This window comes from Taeniopygia guttata, chromosome 2 (assembly GCF_048771995.1).
Source record: "Taeniopygia guttata chromosome 2, bTaeGut7.mat, whole genome shotgun sequence".
Lineage (NCBI taxonomy): Eukaryota > Metazoa > Chordata > Aves > Passeriformes > Estrildidae > Taeniopygia > Taeniopygia guttata.
This window is the reverse complement of record NC_133026.1, coordinates 81,881,850-81,896,417: the sequence shown is the minus strand read 5'-3', so window position 1 is coordinate 81,896,417 and position 14,568 is coordinate 81,881,850.

Below are 14,568 nucleotides of genomic sequence, written 5' to 3'. Positions count from 1 at the left end.
AGCATCTGAAGCATCAGGTAGAAACGCAGCTTTTTGCAGAAAATCAATGCATTGATTTGCTTGGCTTGTTTTTTGTTAAACAAAGACAAGGAGAGAGCAGAGAAAGAGATAAGGGTAAAATGAAGGGCCAGGCACGAAATCAGATATTTGTTTTGGAGCAAGCAAGCCAGAAGCACTTAAAAGAAAAGGAAAAAGGAGCAGTCTTTGATGCAGGCATATATGGAAATTCAATTTAATTGAAGATACTGTAATTTCTTTTTCAATCTGGTGGCGTAGTGATGACTTGATCAAAATAATGCAATTGACATTGCATAGGGTGATGGTATTTTAATTTCCACATAGCTGATCAGACAGACACATTTGTTGTTTTATTTCTGCTTTTTATAACCATCCATGACTATTTGCACATCAGGTCATCAATCTTTAAAAATATTCAACACATCACAAAAAATTGCCCACATTTCAATTTTCATCAGCTTTGTAAAAAGAAATGTGTTCCATTAATGAAAGAAAAAAAAAGCAAAACACAAAAACACATAGGGATCAAATTGCTTGCTCATGAGCAGCAATTTCTCAAGGCCATTGTCTTATTTACGAGAATACTACTACTACAGTAACTATTATGGACATTTATGATGTTTGAAACATGTAAGGTTACCATTAATTTATCACTATGTCTAGTAGAAGGGGTTGACTTTGTGGTTCTTATCTAGGAAGGAATGAAAATAGACATTTTTTAGGAACAAATATTTGAGAATAAAACATTTTTCCTGAAAATATTTAAAAAATCATTTTTTAAAGATTTTTTTTTTTTTTAATACCTACAAGCATCCTGTCAACATGAGTAAAGAAGAGCATAAGTAGAGGGAAGTGATTAAGAAATCACTGGAACCACTGGTTCTTGCCATGCAGGATCAGGACAGGTGAGATTCACTAGAAATAAAAAACAAATAAATATGAGAGGTAAAAATTGTATGTAGAAAAAACATGAAAATTAACAGGAGGACCTACAGGTAATGACACAGATAATTTGGAGATTAAAAAAGGCAGTATGAAATAATAATAAGGTGTTTAAAACAATCTGAAGAATCAAAGAATTTATGTCTCTTGTGAGTGACATATTGAGAAAATGTGTTCCTTATACCAGGGATTCTGAAGATATTATAATGGCAGTATCAATGCTTCTATACCACTATTTTTTTTTTCTATAGAAGAATCAAACTTTCAGGAACCAATATATTCTAGAACTTTTAAAATTGCATTAAAATGTTGTTGTTCTCAAGAAACAGGAAATACGGAGTTATAAAAACACTCTGAAAATATCTTCATCACTTTTAAAACTTAGCCTGCTTTGTGGGGAGAAGTGTAATGGTAACAGCCTTTGTCTTCCGCTGTCACAAACCTCAGCCAGTCAGAGTTCCATTTATGTAGTAAACCTCGACAGATTTATTTAAGCCATTCCTAATGTGTGCAGCTCAATAAGTTTCAGTCTGTACCGAAGGGCATGTTTTTAAAAAATGTATTTTGAATTCCTGATTTGATTACTGATATACTTAAATGACACAATGGTTTTGCAGAATCAAAGGTTTAATCTAAACATGATGAGCCCTGTAATGACAAGTGGGCAAAAGTCAGCCACCACTTTTTGCAATCAAAAAATTGTTTTGTTTTTCCATCAAGGCTGTTGATTTATCATAGAAATGCAGTTCTTTACTGACTTTCACTTAATCTGCCTCTTTGATTTGCCTATGCCTCATATTCTAATAGTTCAAAAGATAGTTGCAATGCATCTTTAGGTCTCTGCACCATAAGTAAAATATACATATGCATAAAATATATCAAAATATATCATATACATAAGATACAACTTAAAAAAAAAAAAAAGAAGAAGCCTAGAAAAATTGACAAAAGTAATTGAACATGAAACTCTGTCCAGAATAGATGAGAGGTAAATGCTTTAATCTTTTGTTTTAAGGTAGGTTTTTTGCAAAAAAGGAGTTTGGCTGTAGGCAAGGGTACCCCACCACTCACTGCCTTCAAGCAAGAAAGGTGCCCCTTCGAAAAAAAAAGTAATGTCAAGAAAGCTATTGAAATTATAAGAAATATTTCCAAGCAATAAGACAGTAAAAAAAAAACCAAAACAAAACAAAAAAAAAAAAAAACACCCAATTTTAAACTTGTAAAATTATAATAAACCTGAAAAGGGATTTCCCATAGCTTTAAAATCATATGACAGGATCTTGCCTTGTTTCACAAGAATTTGTGCTAATGCTGGCTTGCTGGCTTGTGGTTGGATTAAAAAGGAACCAGCTTTATTAGAAAAGTCAATTTATTGGAATTCAATCACAGATTTTCTTCACAGCTCTTAGCTAAGAAAACGTGGTTTAATACAATTGAATAAACCTTTTGTTATAGTCTTAAACAAAGAAACAAAACCCAAAAAGTACTTAGAAAATAAGGAAAGATTACATCTTTGTGCAACTCTTAAAAATTTATTTTTCACCCAACTAAGAAATGCTTCTTTTGTGTCATCCTCAAAATTTCATGTTTTTCCTTAGAAATAATAAGGCAGATTCTGGAGCTTTGCCTGCAGGTAGAACCTGATGGAATTCAAGGTTTGTTCTATGCAACTACAGAAAGCAATCAGCAATTCAAAACCCATGTCCTTGTTTCAGTTTTACAGATACTTCAATGCACTGCAGATAGTATATTTCTTTATTTTATTATAATAAATTCTGATCTGGGGCTAGGGCCTGTGTTAAAATAGTTTCTTTTTTGAACACATGAAAAATTAGACTTCTTGCACTCAGAGGGAGGGGAACAAATTCTACGTTTTATATTTCTGATGTTGTCTCAAGAACAGGAAGGCATATGTAATTGTTTGTGGAGAATTTTTTGCTTTCCCCAGCAACAATTTCTGCACTGCAAGTGCAGTCCAGCATCTCTGACTGTAAACACAGAAATCCATCAGACTTGCTGGGAGATGAACTCAGTCCTAACTGCCAAATGTTGCTGTTTAATGAGATGGCCTCTGCTGTGTGTTGTGAATATAAAGGAGCTTATTGACTGTTGTTGTGAACCAATGTTTTTAGGTGAGGGGTACAGGGAAAAGCTCTATGGTTTTGCTGAAGAGAAGATGTAAAATTGTTTCTTTGCAGTTTTATTACAGTTTTTTTGGTTTTTTTTTTTTTTTTTTTGGTTCATGTTAGTTCCAGGGAACACATGTGAAGCAAAGGAGAAATTCCTCAGTATCCTTCCTATTGAACTTTCAGCTATAACACTGAAAAAGTGCTTTCTACATCACAAAGGGAGATGAAAGGGTATTTTAATAAAAGGATGACCCTCTCAGTAAAAATGCCTGTTTTCCCCATGTGCAGCACGTAACACCTGCTGTCTCCCTATAAAACAAATTATTGATTCTGAATCACTTTGTATGGCAGAGTTACCTTGGGAACAAAATCGTGTACCAGCTGTGTCACAGCCATCACTCAGCAATTAGCTGAACTGGTCCTCAAGCAGAAACAATGTCACTTTATCTCACAGGTCAAAGATTTCATGTCAAAAGAACACAGCTTTGTATTTAATTTTATATATCTAAATCAGTCTGCAAAGTGCTGCAAAGAGACTTATGGGGAAAACTAAGAGGAAATCTTATTCTGTTGCACTGAGATTTAATAAACTGAAACTGGCCAAACTTAAATATTGCACTTGTTCTCTGAAAAATACATTTCACTTTCAATACCGAGGCAACAGACCTTCCCATAAAAAGTTACCCAGCTGCTAGATGAATTGTGTGATAATTATGATAATCATGGACTTCATTATATTAGAGGATCTTTCCAACCTAAATGATTTTTTAATTCCATAAAATGCAGTCTTATTCTTGTAACATCAGATAAAGACAAAAGGTTTGTTGAATTCTTGAGTATTCTGTATTTTGGAAAAATAATTGCTAATATAATCAATTCAGGATTCTTTATTAGTGAAGCTAATACTGCTAAGACAGCTCAAGTGGTGACTTCACAAGATTATATTTGCCGTATTGACCTCAGACTTCCGAAAGCACTGTGGTTTTGCTATGTTGCTCATAAAACCATCCTGAATGGTGGGACCCCAGTTCCCTAGTAGAGAATTCTGTTTTACCAAAGGCTTACAGGTCTACAGTAATTCTTTGAGATTACACATTCCCTTACGAACCTGTATACCTAGGCATGGCTACAGAATAAGAGTGCAGGCGGTGCAGGGACGCAGGTGCAATTAATTTTTTTCAACCCTACCCATTCCTTCTCTCTCTTTCACGCACCAGGGAAGCAGTGAGAGGAGCAATCAGTCAAATTATTCTGGAGTTAAAGAAAAAAAAGGCAGCATCATGCCAGCCCTAGAAGTATACCAATCTGACTATTTGTGAGTGACAGCTTGCAGCAAGTTCAGTCTGGAGCCCTGGACCTGAGCTTGGTCTTTGAAATAATTTTACACACTTCCCTAAAATTGTAGGAAGAGTTTTGCTAAAAGGAATCTCTTGAGGTCTAGCACAGTCCCCAGCTGCTTGCTCTTATCCTTTTACTTTTGTAACACATCCTCTCCATCACTAGTTTTTTGCAAATGACAAAAAGGATCAATTAAGGTGAAGCAGGGCAAGGTGGAGATGGGTACAAAACACAATGAATACAAAAATAGGTAACCAGCAAGTGTTAATCATTCACCAACCTTGCAACAGAGGAGTGGAATGTGTGAAAACCAACTAATCATCTGGATTTCTAGCAACCTTCTAACAGGTGCATGGCAGCTACCCATGGAGAGCAAGGCTTCTTTATTCTATAGCTCCAACTTCCCAAGTTCAAGCAATGGCCTCGGAATGTGCAATCACTCTCAAAGGTCCCACTCTGTTTTACAATCATCACTGATAGTTCCCTGCAGTGCACAGATATCACACTTAAAACAGGATTTTGTCTGAATGTATGGATTATCTTTAATTAGGAAACTAGTTACCAGAGAGTTTATACTATTTAGGAGTGGGGGGAGGCTTCTGGAGGGATAGGAAATATCAAAGGGACTTTTCAATGTAGAAAAGAAACAACCATTCACTGTTTCTTTACAATGAGGGTATTATGAAAAAGGTGAGTTGTTGTTTTTTAAGTAGTGAGCTGCAGAGCAGAATTGCAATGATCTTTATCAGATTTAACTGTTAACACTATCCTCTGTCTTTCTAAATACCTCTAGATTTTTATGTTTGGGTGCCTAAAAAATATTCCCAAGTAAGTTGGTATCCACAGTCTGTTAATTAATAAAAAATATTGGGTATTATTTACAGAGGAGGAAGGAAATCATCTATTGCTACAGAGATAAAGCTACAACAAAACTAAGGACAAATCAAGGCTGTAAGGGATGGGTTAGGAAGGGATTAATATTAACAGTAACAAAGGTTACAGTGAAGCATTCTTGCAAAGAAAAAGCCTCCAATTAAGATAAAGACACAATTTGTGTGTTATTTTAACATGAAATAGTTAATACTGCTTAAAAATCCTGGACATTTTGAAATATCTGACAGAGATGAAAGAAGTAACATGTAGAGGTAAATTTTTATCTTTGATGACCTGTCATGAAATGTATTGAGTACCAGCTGCTGTGAATTTAATTTCAAAGTTGTTTTTGACAGCTTGTTCCAATTATATCCTTATTGAAAGGCTAGATTTTTGGTAGATTGACAAGTTTCCTTTTTATTTTTACCTTCTAATGAGGAAAACAATCTGTTACAGTATATTGATCCAGCTTATTTATTTCTGGATGTTTAAAATATGGTCTGTTGTCCTTCTCTTCAGATACTATTACCACCTGCAGTACAGCAGTAAATATACTTGCATTTTCAAAAATAGGTGGGGGGAAAAGGTCACTTTGAAGGAATTAATACTTTTTCTGTGAAATGAAACTATATTAAGAGCTATGGGCTTGTATTACTTAGAGAGAAGATTAAAGTATTTGAATGTGATTGACATAGGCACACTAAGGGTCATTAGCCACCTCCAAAAATACAATAGACCATATAGCCTCTTTAAATGGCATGGATCATGACTAACATTTAGATACTATCAACCTCTGTTGGCATGGTTCTGAGCAGGGCATGAAGACCCAATTGAGGATATCACAGTTGCAGAGTCATCCTGTAAGAGTGATTGTAAAACATGCAGACTGTGGGAGCAGCAAAGACAGTCCCTGCATCCATTAAGTTTCTAGAGAGACACCATCAACAAGAGAGCTTCTCAAAGATGAGAGACAACAGCCACAACGAGCAGCAGAACACATTTTAAATAAGGCAAAGAAATCTTTACTAAAGCAGGTTTTAGGCACTACCCAGAGAAGTGACAGAATCACCATCTTTGGAAGATTTTAACACTGCCCAGAATGAGGCCCTGCCAACCTGATCTAGCTTTGCAGTTAGGTCTGCTTGGAGTAAGTGACTACAAAAGGAGCTTCCAACCTAAACCCTTCTCTGAGTCTATTTTTTTGGTTTTTTATAAAGCTGTCAATTAAATAAACCACTCACCCAGGCAGCAGAGAGAGCATTCTGATCATCCATCACCTTGGAAATCCAGAATACATTTCTTACTGGGGAGAACTTCAAAAAGGCCAGAAAGAAACTAGAATGGTTGAATGGTGGTGTAAAAGAAACAAGAGCAGGGACCATTATGATCCTTCAGTAATAAGGAAGGAGGAAGGATGATCAATACTGCTGGATTAAATGTAAAATATCCTAGGACTGTCCATGCATGAAAAGGAAGAACAAATCATTTTTAAATGCTTCAGGAGATGAAAGGCAGAGAGATAATCAGAAGAAATAATAAGGAAAGGATACAAAAGAGACAGAGGATAAATAACTTAGCTATAGAAAAAAATACTTATCACTAATTTATTATTTCTCTACCATTTCCATCTTACAGGATACATGATGGATCAATATATTGTAACATGAAACCAGTTCAGGGATATAAAATTGTTTTAAGCTTTAAGATAGGAAGGCTGCAAATGAACCAGCAGAAAAATTCCCAGAATAAAAGTTCACGAGGTTAAAAGAAGGACCTAGTCCTGAGATTGTAACTGATGTATAATCAATGGAGTACAGCTGATCAGGATAATTCAGCAATGAGGGTTGGGTCTCAACTTTGTTGATATTAACAACATTATATTCTCATTTAACTTGCTTTTCCTGTTAATTTAATAGTGGTGCAAGGTATTAATGCTATTACAGCTAAAGTAGCTTCCTAATGAGATGAATCAGATTATGGCCATAATAAGAATTTTCACCTGTGTGAGCACTTGAATTTCCATTCTGTGAAACAAGAATGGAGATTTCAAAAACACACCTGTGGCTTTTCATACTACACATGAAAATGTACACATGCACATGGAACATCATTAATACTGCAAAATTGCATTATTAAACATTCTGGTCAGGATATATTGCTACAGCAATTGTGTCTTTGCTTGTTTATCTTGTAGTCTGAATGTTAAAAATAAATTCTGAATGCATGGTAAAAGCACATTTTTGTTTATTCTGATGGGATAATGTGTATTCATACTTTAGTGGTATATAATATAGGTTCAATTTATTGATAATTCTTAAAAGCATGTCGTATTTTCCATCTGTTTGTGCAATGGGATGGAGAATCAGAAAGGCATAAGAACTTCACCATATGCTTTGATGATGGGAAATGCTGAACATATTCAGCTCCCATTTAACTTTAGGATGGTTGATGAGAGTTTAAAAACTTTGTACTATGGACAAGGAGATAACAATATTAAAGCTGATACTGTTTATTAAAAAAAAAGATAGTATACCTTAATCTAATACAATACCCCCTCCCCGCTCCCCAAATATTAAAAATCTATGAAACCTTACCCATATCTTCAAAAATAATTTGGAACAGAAAAACAAGATAATATCATTATTTTAAAAATATCATAAATTAAATAAAAATCAGATGGGATTTTGGTGGGTTTTTGTGCAATGATATGCCTAAATATTTCTGACAAATGGTTGTTCAGCTTAAAATAGTTTCCAGTAACTTCCCTGTATATGGTAGATGATTCTATCATCAGGTACCCATCCTTCATTAACAATTTTCAGTATTCAGAGCTAAGCACATAAGTCTCAGACTATATTTCTCCCTTTTATTTTTGCTATTTATTATTCTAAGTGTCTTTATTTTGCTTTTAGAGGGGAAAAAACGGTTCATGTAAGCTCAAGCATTCTTTATCCCAAAGTAAATATGTTATTTTTGAAGAAGCAGAAGAGTGCACACAGACCCCTATTAAACGAGATGGAATATTGAGTATTTTGCAGTTCTTTGCTTGAAGAGAGTGCACTAAAAACCAATTTGGCTAATTGAATATAGTGCTAGAATGTAGTTAAATGTCTTTAGACTCCTTCCAACAAAAAAGCATATATACGGTTATATACTTACACATATTCTATCAAACTTAAAATATTTTTGTCAGCCAATACTTTATCTCACTGCTAGAAAGGTTTTTTGCACTGTAATCTAAATTTCTCTTCTTTTATTGTGATTTCATCTTCTTTATCCTTATTCATGTTTCTCTTTTTTGGTGTTAATGAGTTTTAACTACTTGTAGAATAAAGTCATGGGTTTTAAACAAGAGATACAGGCTGTTATTGCTTTACTTTGTCATGTATCTTCTCAGACTTGAAATCATTTTGAATCTCTGCTTTCAAATCTCTCCAGGATGTCAGTACTGGGTAACAAGAACAGCCAAACAAGATTTCACATAGAGCCTTTGTTGTTTAACAATTGCTTAGAGTGCCTGTTCTTTTCCTGGTGTGAAATGTTGCTCTTCATGTGCCAAACAAAACTTGGCAAAACATGCTGCACTCTTTCTGATTTATTGTCATTGCCTAGTCTCTTTAAGACTTTATATTGCTGAAAGGCAAGGATACTTGGGCAAAGTCAGTTTAACCCTCTCTTCTTGTTGTGCAGCTCAGGGGGGAAATAACCATCCACAAGAGCAACTTGGAAGGACTCCTGGTGCGATAAATTTGGAATAACAGTTTTTTCTGAACACCCACAGTGCTTTGTTATAATTTTTATTCAACACTCAGTCAGGTAGCATTCTAAATTCTTTTTTTTCAATAGACAACTTTCATTTGAAGAGAAATAAGAGTATTCTCTAAGCATGTGCAAATTTCCACTGTCCTTATTGGCTTTTTCACTTATTTTTATCAAGGCACACCGTCATCCTCCTGCCTCTAAAAGGAAAAATATGCAAAGGAAAAAAAAAACTGAGGAGAAAAAAAGATAATAAATAAACAAATAAAACTAGCATGAGGGAAAGAAAAGGAAAGGAAAGGAGAGGAGTCAAAAAAGTAAAGTTGAAAAAAGAGCAGGGAGTGTATCACCCTTGTCCTAAAAGTCTTGCATTCTCTTGATTTGGCTTTAATATTATTTATTGACCTTGCCATCTGTTCATAGATACCGATGAGGGCTTCTGCCAGCTCTAGGGCAAGACTGCTCAAGATGTTTCTTCCCTGTTCCCACTAAATTGTAGTGTTAATGGATCAAAACAAGATTTTTTGACTGCACAAATTGAAAGTACTGAACAAACTCCCATTAATACCTTTTCAAAATGTCCGTATGAATCACATACTTGTGATTTATTTGTGATTAACCTACTTCTGAAACAAGAAATATAATGTTCTTCTAGATCACAGGTATAGAGAGAAGATGCAGAGGGCCTGTCATTCCTGGTAGGCATTTTACCTGTCCAGAGCTCCCGTGGTGGCTTCTCCACATGTACACTCATCATGACAGCCTTCCTCTCATTCTCCTTCCAAACTGCCCCTATCTCTCCACTGTCAATTTGTTGTGGTACCTTTGGGGATGCATAGTAAGCACAGGAATGGAGAGCAGGGAGACTGACCAATCCAATCCACTGGAGTGAAGTGAAAAAGTTCTGCTGTGCTTCAAGTAGGAATATGTTTTGGACAAGCAATTTAAGTCAATAAATTGAACTTCATATCTCTCTGCAAGCAATACCTGAAGGGTTTCCCTATTAATAACCTAATAATGGTTTTACAACCTTCCTTCTGGCAGAAGCTCACTGTGTGGCAGTAAATTCCTCCTCTGGCAAAGCAGGGCAGAGTTTGCCAGCTGTGCTGGAGTGATGGACGTGGGGAGTGCACTGTTTTTTGGCAGTGCTATGGACAGCTGAGGAGTGGTGTCATTCAGCACTGATGTGGTGTTGTTTGGAAAGGATCAACAGTGGACAGCACTCTCAGGCACCCAGTGTGATTCTTGGGGTGTCCTGTGCAGGGCCAGGAGTTCATTTATTGATCCTGATGGGTTCCTTCTGACTCAGCCAATTCTACTCAATGATTCTATGATACATCTGCATCCATTCTCATTCTACCTGAAACAGAATGCCTATGGAACACCTCTGTGGACATGTCAAGTGAAGTGTAACTACACTGAGATGAATTGCAATTATGAAGTGGGGAGCAGGTACCAAATCCTCCTGGTTTAGACAAATCCATTAATCACTACAGAAGTCAGAGTCTGAAGGTACTTCTTTGCCCTTCTCTTTTGCAGACATTTGGTAAAATACACTAAGGTATTTCTAAGGTATTCCTCTATAGATACGAGCAATTTTGAATTTGTTTAGATGTGTGACCCTGTCTAATTAAAATTTTTGAATGACTGTTTGTCTGGTCCTTTTCACTAAAGTATGTATTACAGACAATGGGAAATACCCAGTGGACAGAACAACCCTTGTTGTTCTGGTTGTTTTATCTTACAATATGCTGCTAATTTTGTAATCAGAATGTCCAAGAAATTTGAAGTAGTATCTTCACTCTCCAGTGTAAAACATTCATAAAATTATGGCTTTTTTCTCTGATGGGTGGTATAATTTTTTTTTCCCCATCTCTATCTGATTTATCAGTTAGACACTGCTCCTGGACTTCTAAATTGTTTTGTACTTCACAGGAATGAGATGTGCTTTAAAAGCCCATTTCAACTGTAATAAAAATAGAATCTAATATGGAACAACATATTACAAGTGAAGACATCTGTTCACATTATTATGAGAGTCTCAGTCCAATTACATTCCCCATAAATTATGGAAAACTATTGAAATAAAAATGTGCATATTATTGTTTCAGAGCTTAAGGCCGAGTTGAAGGTTAGGACTCCATGAATAGGGAATTCTGAAAACATTCCCTGAGATATCACTGAGATATCACAATTCAGACTTAATGCAATAACATAAAAATTATATTCAAAAGCATGTTAAACACAACTTTGTAAATATACTTAAACATTGATTGGCAAAAAAAAAAAAAAAAAAACAGGATTTATAATACCTAGAATTTAAACACTCTCCCTAAATAAGAAACTGTGTTGTGTCATACTGTCTTGGACAGATACTCTTCCAATATAAAATTTACCTTCTTTTAAAATTGATACTTGGTTTACATAGAAATCAGGAACATTCAGGGGAATCCCATTCTTTGATGCAGCCATATCACTGGTGAATTTAACCTACTGTTTAAAAAAAAATCTAAATAATTTGGCTCTGTTGAGATGAGAAAGGATTTTATTTTTTCTGCAGGCATCAACAGGATCATAGGATTACAGAACTTTATAGGTTGGGAGGGACCCATAAGGATCAACTTGGCTCAAACTCTACCTCTTAACAGAACCAACTTAGATTATTCAGGGCATTGAGCAGTTACATTTTAAATAATTCTGAAGCTTGACATTTAATGAAGTCTCTCAGCAATCTCATTAATTTTTTCCCCTCTAACAATGAATTAGAATTTCACACTTTGTAATGTCTGCCCATTTCCTCTCACCCTATCATTTTTATCCCTAAAAAGCATCTGTCTCTATCTTTCCTAAACCTTCTCTTTTAGTAGTCAAAGAAAGCAACAAAATCCTTCTGTTATCCTTCCCATAAATAGTAATGGAGTGCCAAAACTGGGCACAGTCGATACAATTTCAGCAGTGTTAAATAGAGAGGGGAAAACACATCTCTACCTGCTGGCTGCACTCTTGCTTCTGCAGTTTCAGTATTCTTTGAGCTTTAGCACAGGGCTGCACAGTTGACTCATCATGTTGTGTTCCTGAAAATCCACAGGTCCTTTCTGACAGCAAATGACATCGATGAAAGGGAACTGTTTAAGGCTGGCATTATCCTGGCATTATTTCTTTAAAGAAAATATTTAATAAACAGGAAGAATATGAGATGGGTCCACATTCTATCAATTCATTTTGAGTTTATCAAAACTGTTGATTTAATTCATGTTATTGCTACAACTTCAGTGTGTCACAATCTCTTAATACCTCAGAACTTTGTTTTACATCCATAATAGGGCTTTCTATTAAATTAACCATAATTTTCTTCTCACTTTTGATACTAATAACTTATAACTGTTCACACACAAGAGCATGAAATGTAGTCTGTATCTACTCTGCAAATGGAAACTACACTTGCTGGCTGCCTTCAGTGACACTCTCTGGTCAGCCACTGGAAGCTGTCAGGCTCTCTAGTATTCTGATGTGTGACCATCTTCCCTTCACATTTCCTGATGTGAGTGTAGGTTATTTGCCTGTGTGCTGCAATAAGACACAGGAAGTACATGGACAAAAATTCCTGCTGGTTTTCCTAACTTCTAGTAGGATTCCATATCTCACATGCTCTTTGCTAATTGCGATAAGAGGCCACAAGATGGAAAGAAAATACACACATTTTGCATCTTGATTCAAATGACTGACACAAACCTGGAAAACACTTGAAATCTCTAACATTTGCAACAAAATGGGAATAGCAGTAGTTGGACTACAAGGCAGATAGGTTAGAAACAGTAGTTCATGCTTTGGAGGTCATATATATACAGATATATTTGGTGAATAACCTCCATATAGACAGTATCTGGATTTCAGGAGCTTGTAAGAATGTTCCTTCTCATTTCAGCACACTGAGCCTTTTGGTTTCCAGGATCACTACAAGGATCTCAGACTTCTGCAAAGAGTGAGAGTTACTTAGGTCTATGAACTTGTGTGGGGTTAACAGGGTAGGTTAACAGCTTGGAATTATTATATCTTTAATTTAGTGCTGCAAGTACAGCAAGTGCCTTGTTATTCATTCAGTAAATGAAAACTAAACTGGGTAAAGCATATCCACCACAGAACAAACTACTTGGGTATCACCTTCCATACTCATTTTCTTCTCCCTTACATAGATTTGCTCATGGAGACCTAATGCTTAGACAACAAAATAGGAAGTTCAGACCACTATAGGTAGCCAGAATTATTTTATAAAAATATCCATGGAATATGGTTGTTTACCATAATTGTTATCATCAAGGATGACATCTACTGGTCTTATGTTTCTATCTTGCTAAGCTTTTCTATTTCTTCCTTTTTTAACACAGAAAACCAAGCAATTTCATTCACTTTTCTACTGCTTCGATCATTGCAGTAATCATTGCTTTTCTTTTACAATGGATAAATAATCAGTATTTTTCCTTTTTTTACTGGCCTAACTTATTTTCCCAGTCCCTCTCTGCATGTCATTCTTTCTAAAGTGCTCATATCCTTCATCTTAGAACTCATTCACCAGCCCCTGGATGCAGATCTGGTCTGGTTTTCTTTGCATGCCCTGGTCTCTGAGCTAGAGTTATGAGAAATTTTCTTTAGTGATGGGGTACCACATTGGTCAGAACTTTGGGGTAGATTTGTTGCAGCTTTTCTAAAATAAACCCTACCAAAAATATCTGAAGATCTTTCTAACTCTAAAGTTAGGTCTCATGAGAACACAAACTGGACTGCGGTTATTTTGCTGACAATGAAAATTGATTTATGTGGGGAGAGATAATTCAAAACAACCATAAACAACTCTTGTAAACAACTTTACCTGTGCTGATTGTCCAGGCAAAGTTACCTCAGATATTACAATTATAACAAATAACTCACTGGAAATGTGTGCAAAGCCCAGTGCAGTACTCACTTCTCCTTTCTTCAGGAAAACAACAAAGGGAAAAAAAAAAGAAAACCACACCAAAACCAACCCAAAACAAAACAAACCCAAACCAATCTTCCAAAAGCAGTCTTCTGATTCTAAGCAAAAATAGTCCAAAGTCCTGAGAAAGACAAATTATTCTGAGCAAGTTTCAGACACATTTTGTAACGCATGAAATGAGCTGTGTGCATACCTGGATTGTCCTTTTGGAGAATATATGACAACAATATCTAGCTTTTTAGTGTGACCTTGCTTTTTGACTATCATCTTATAGTGCAGGGATCTCCTGGTAGGAACTGGAGAAGATTTCTTCCCTAGGGTAGAAGTGGGTGTGCTTATGGTGCGGCATGAGGAGAAATAAGTGACATCATGGAGGCAGAAGTCTACAGACAAAGAGAAATCTGAGCAGCTTTAGACTTAGTGTGTGCTTTTCTTAATAGATCTGAGGGAGCCTATGCCTGACTTGCATGCAGGGCACAGTCTAAGATTTTCTTTCACATTTGGTAAAAAGTGGCTGACTTCTCACGTGCATTTAAA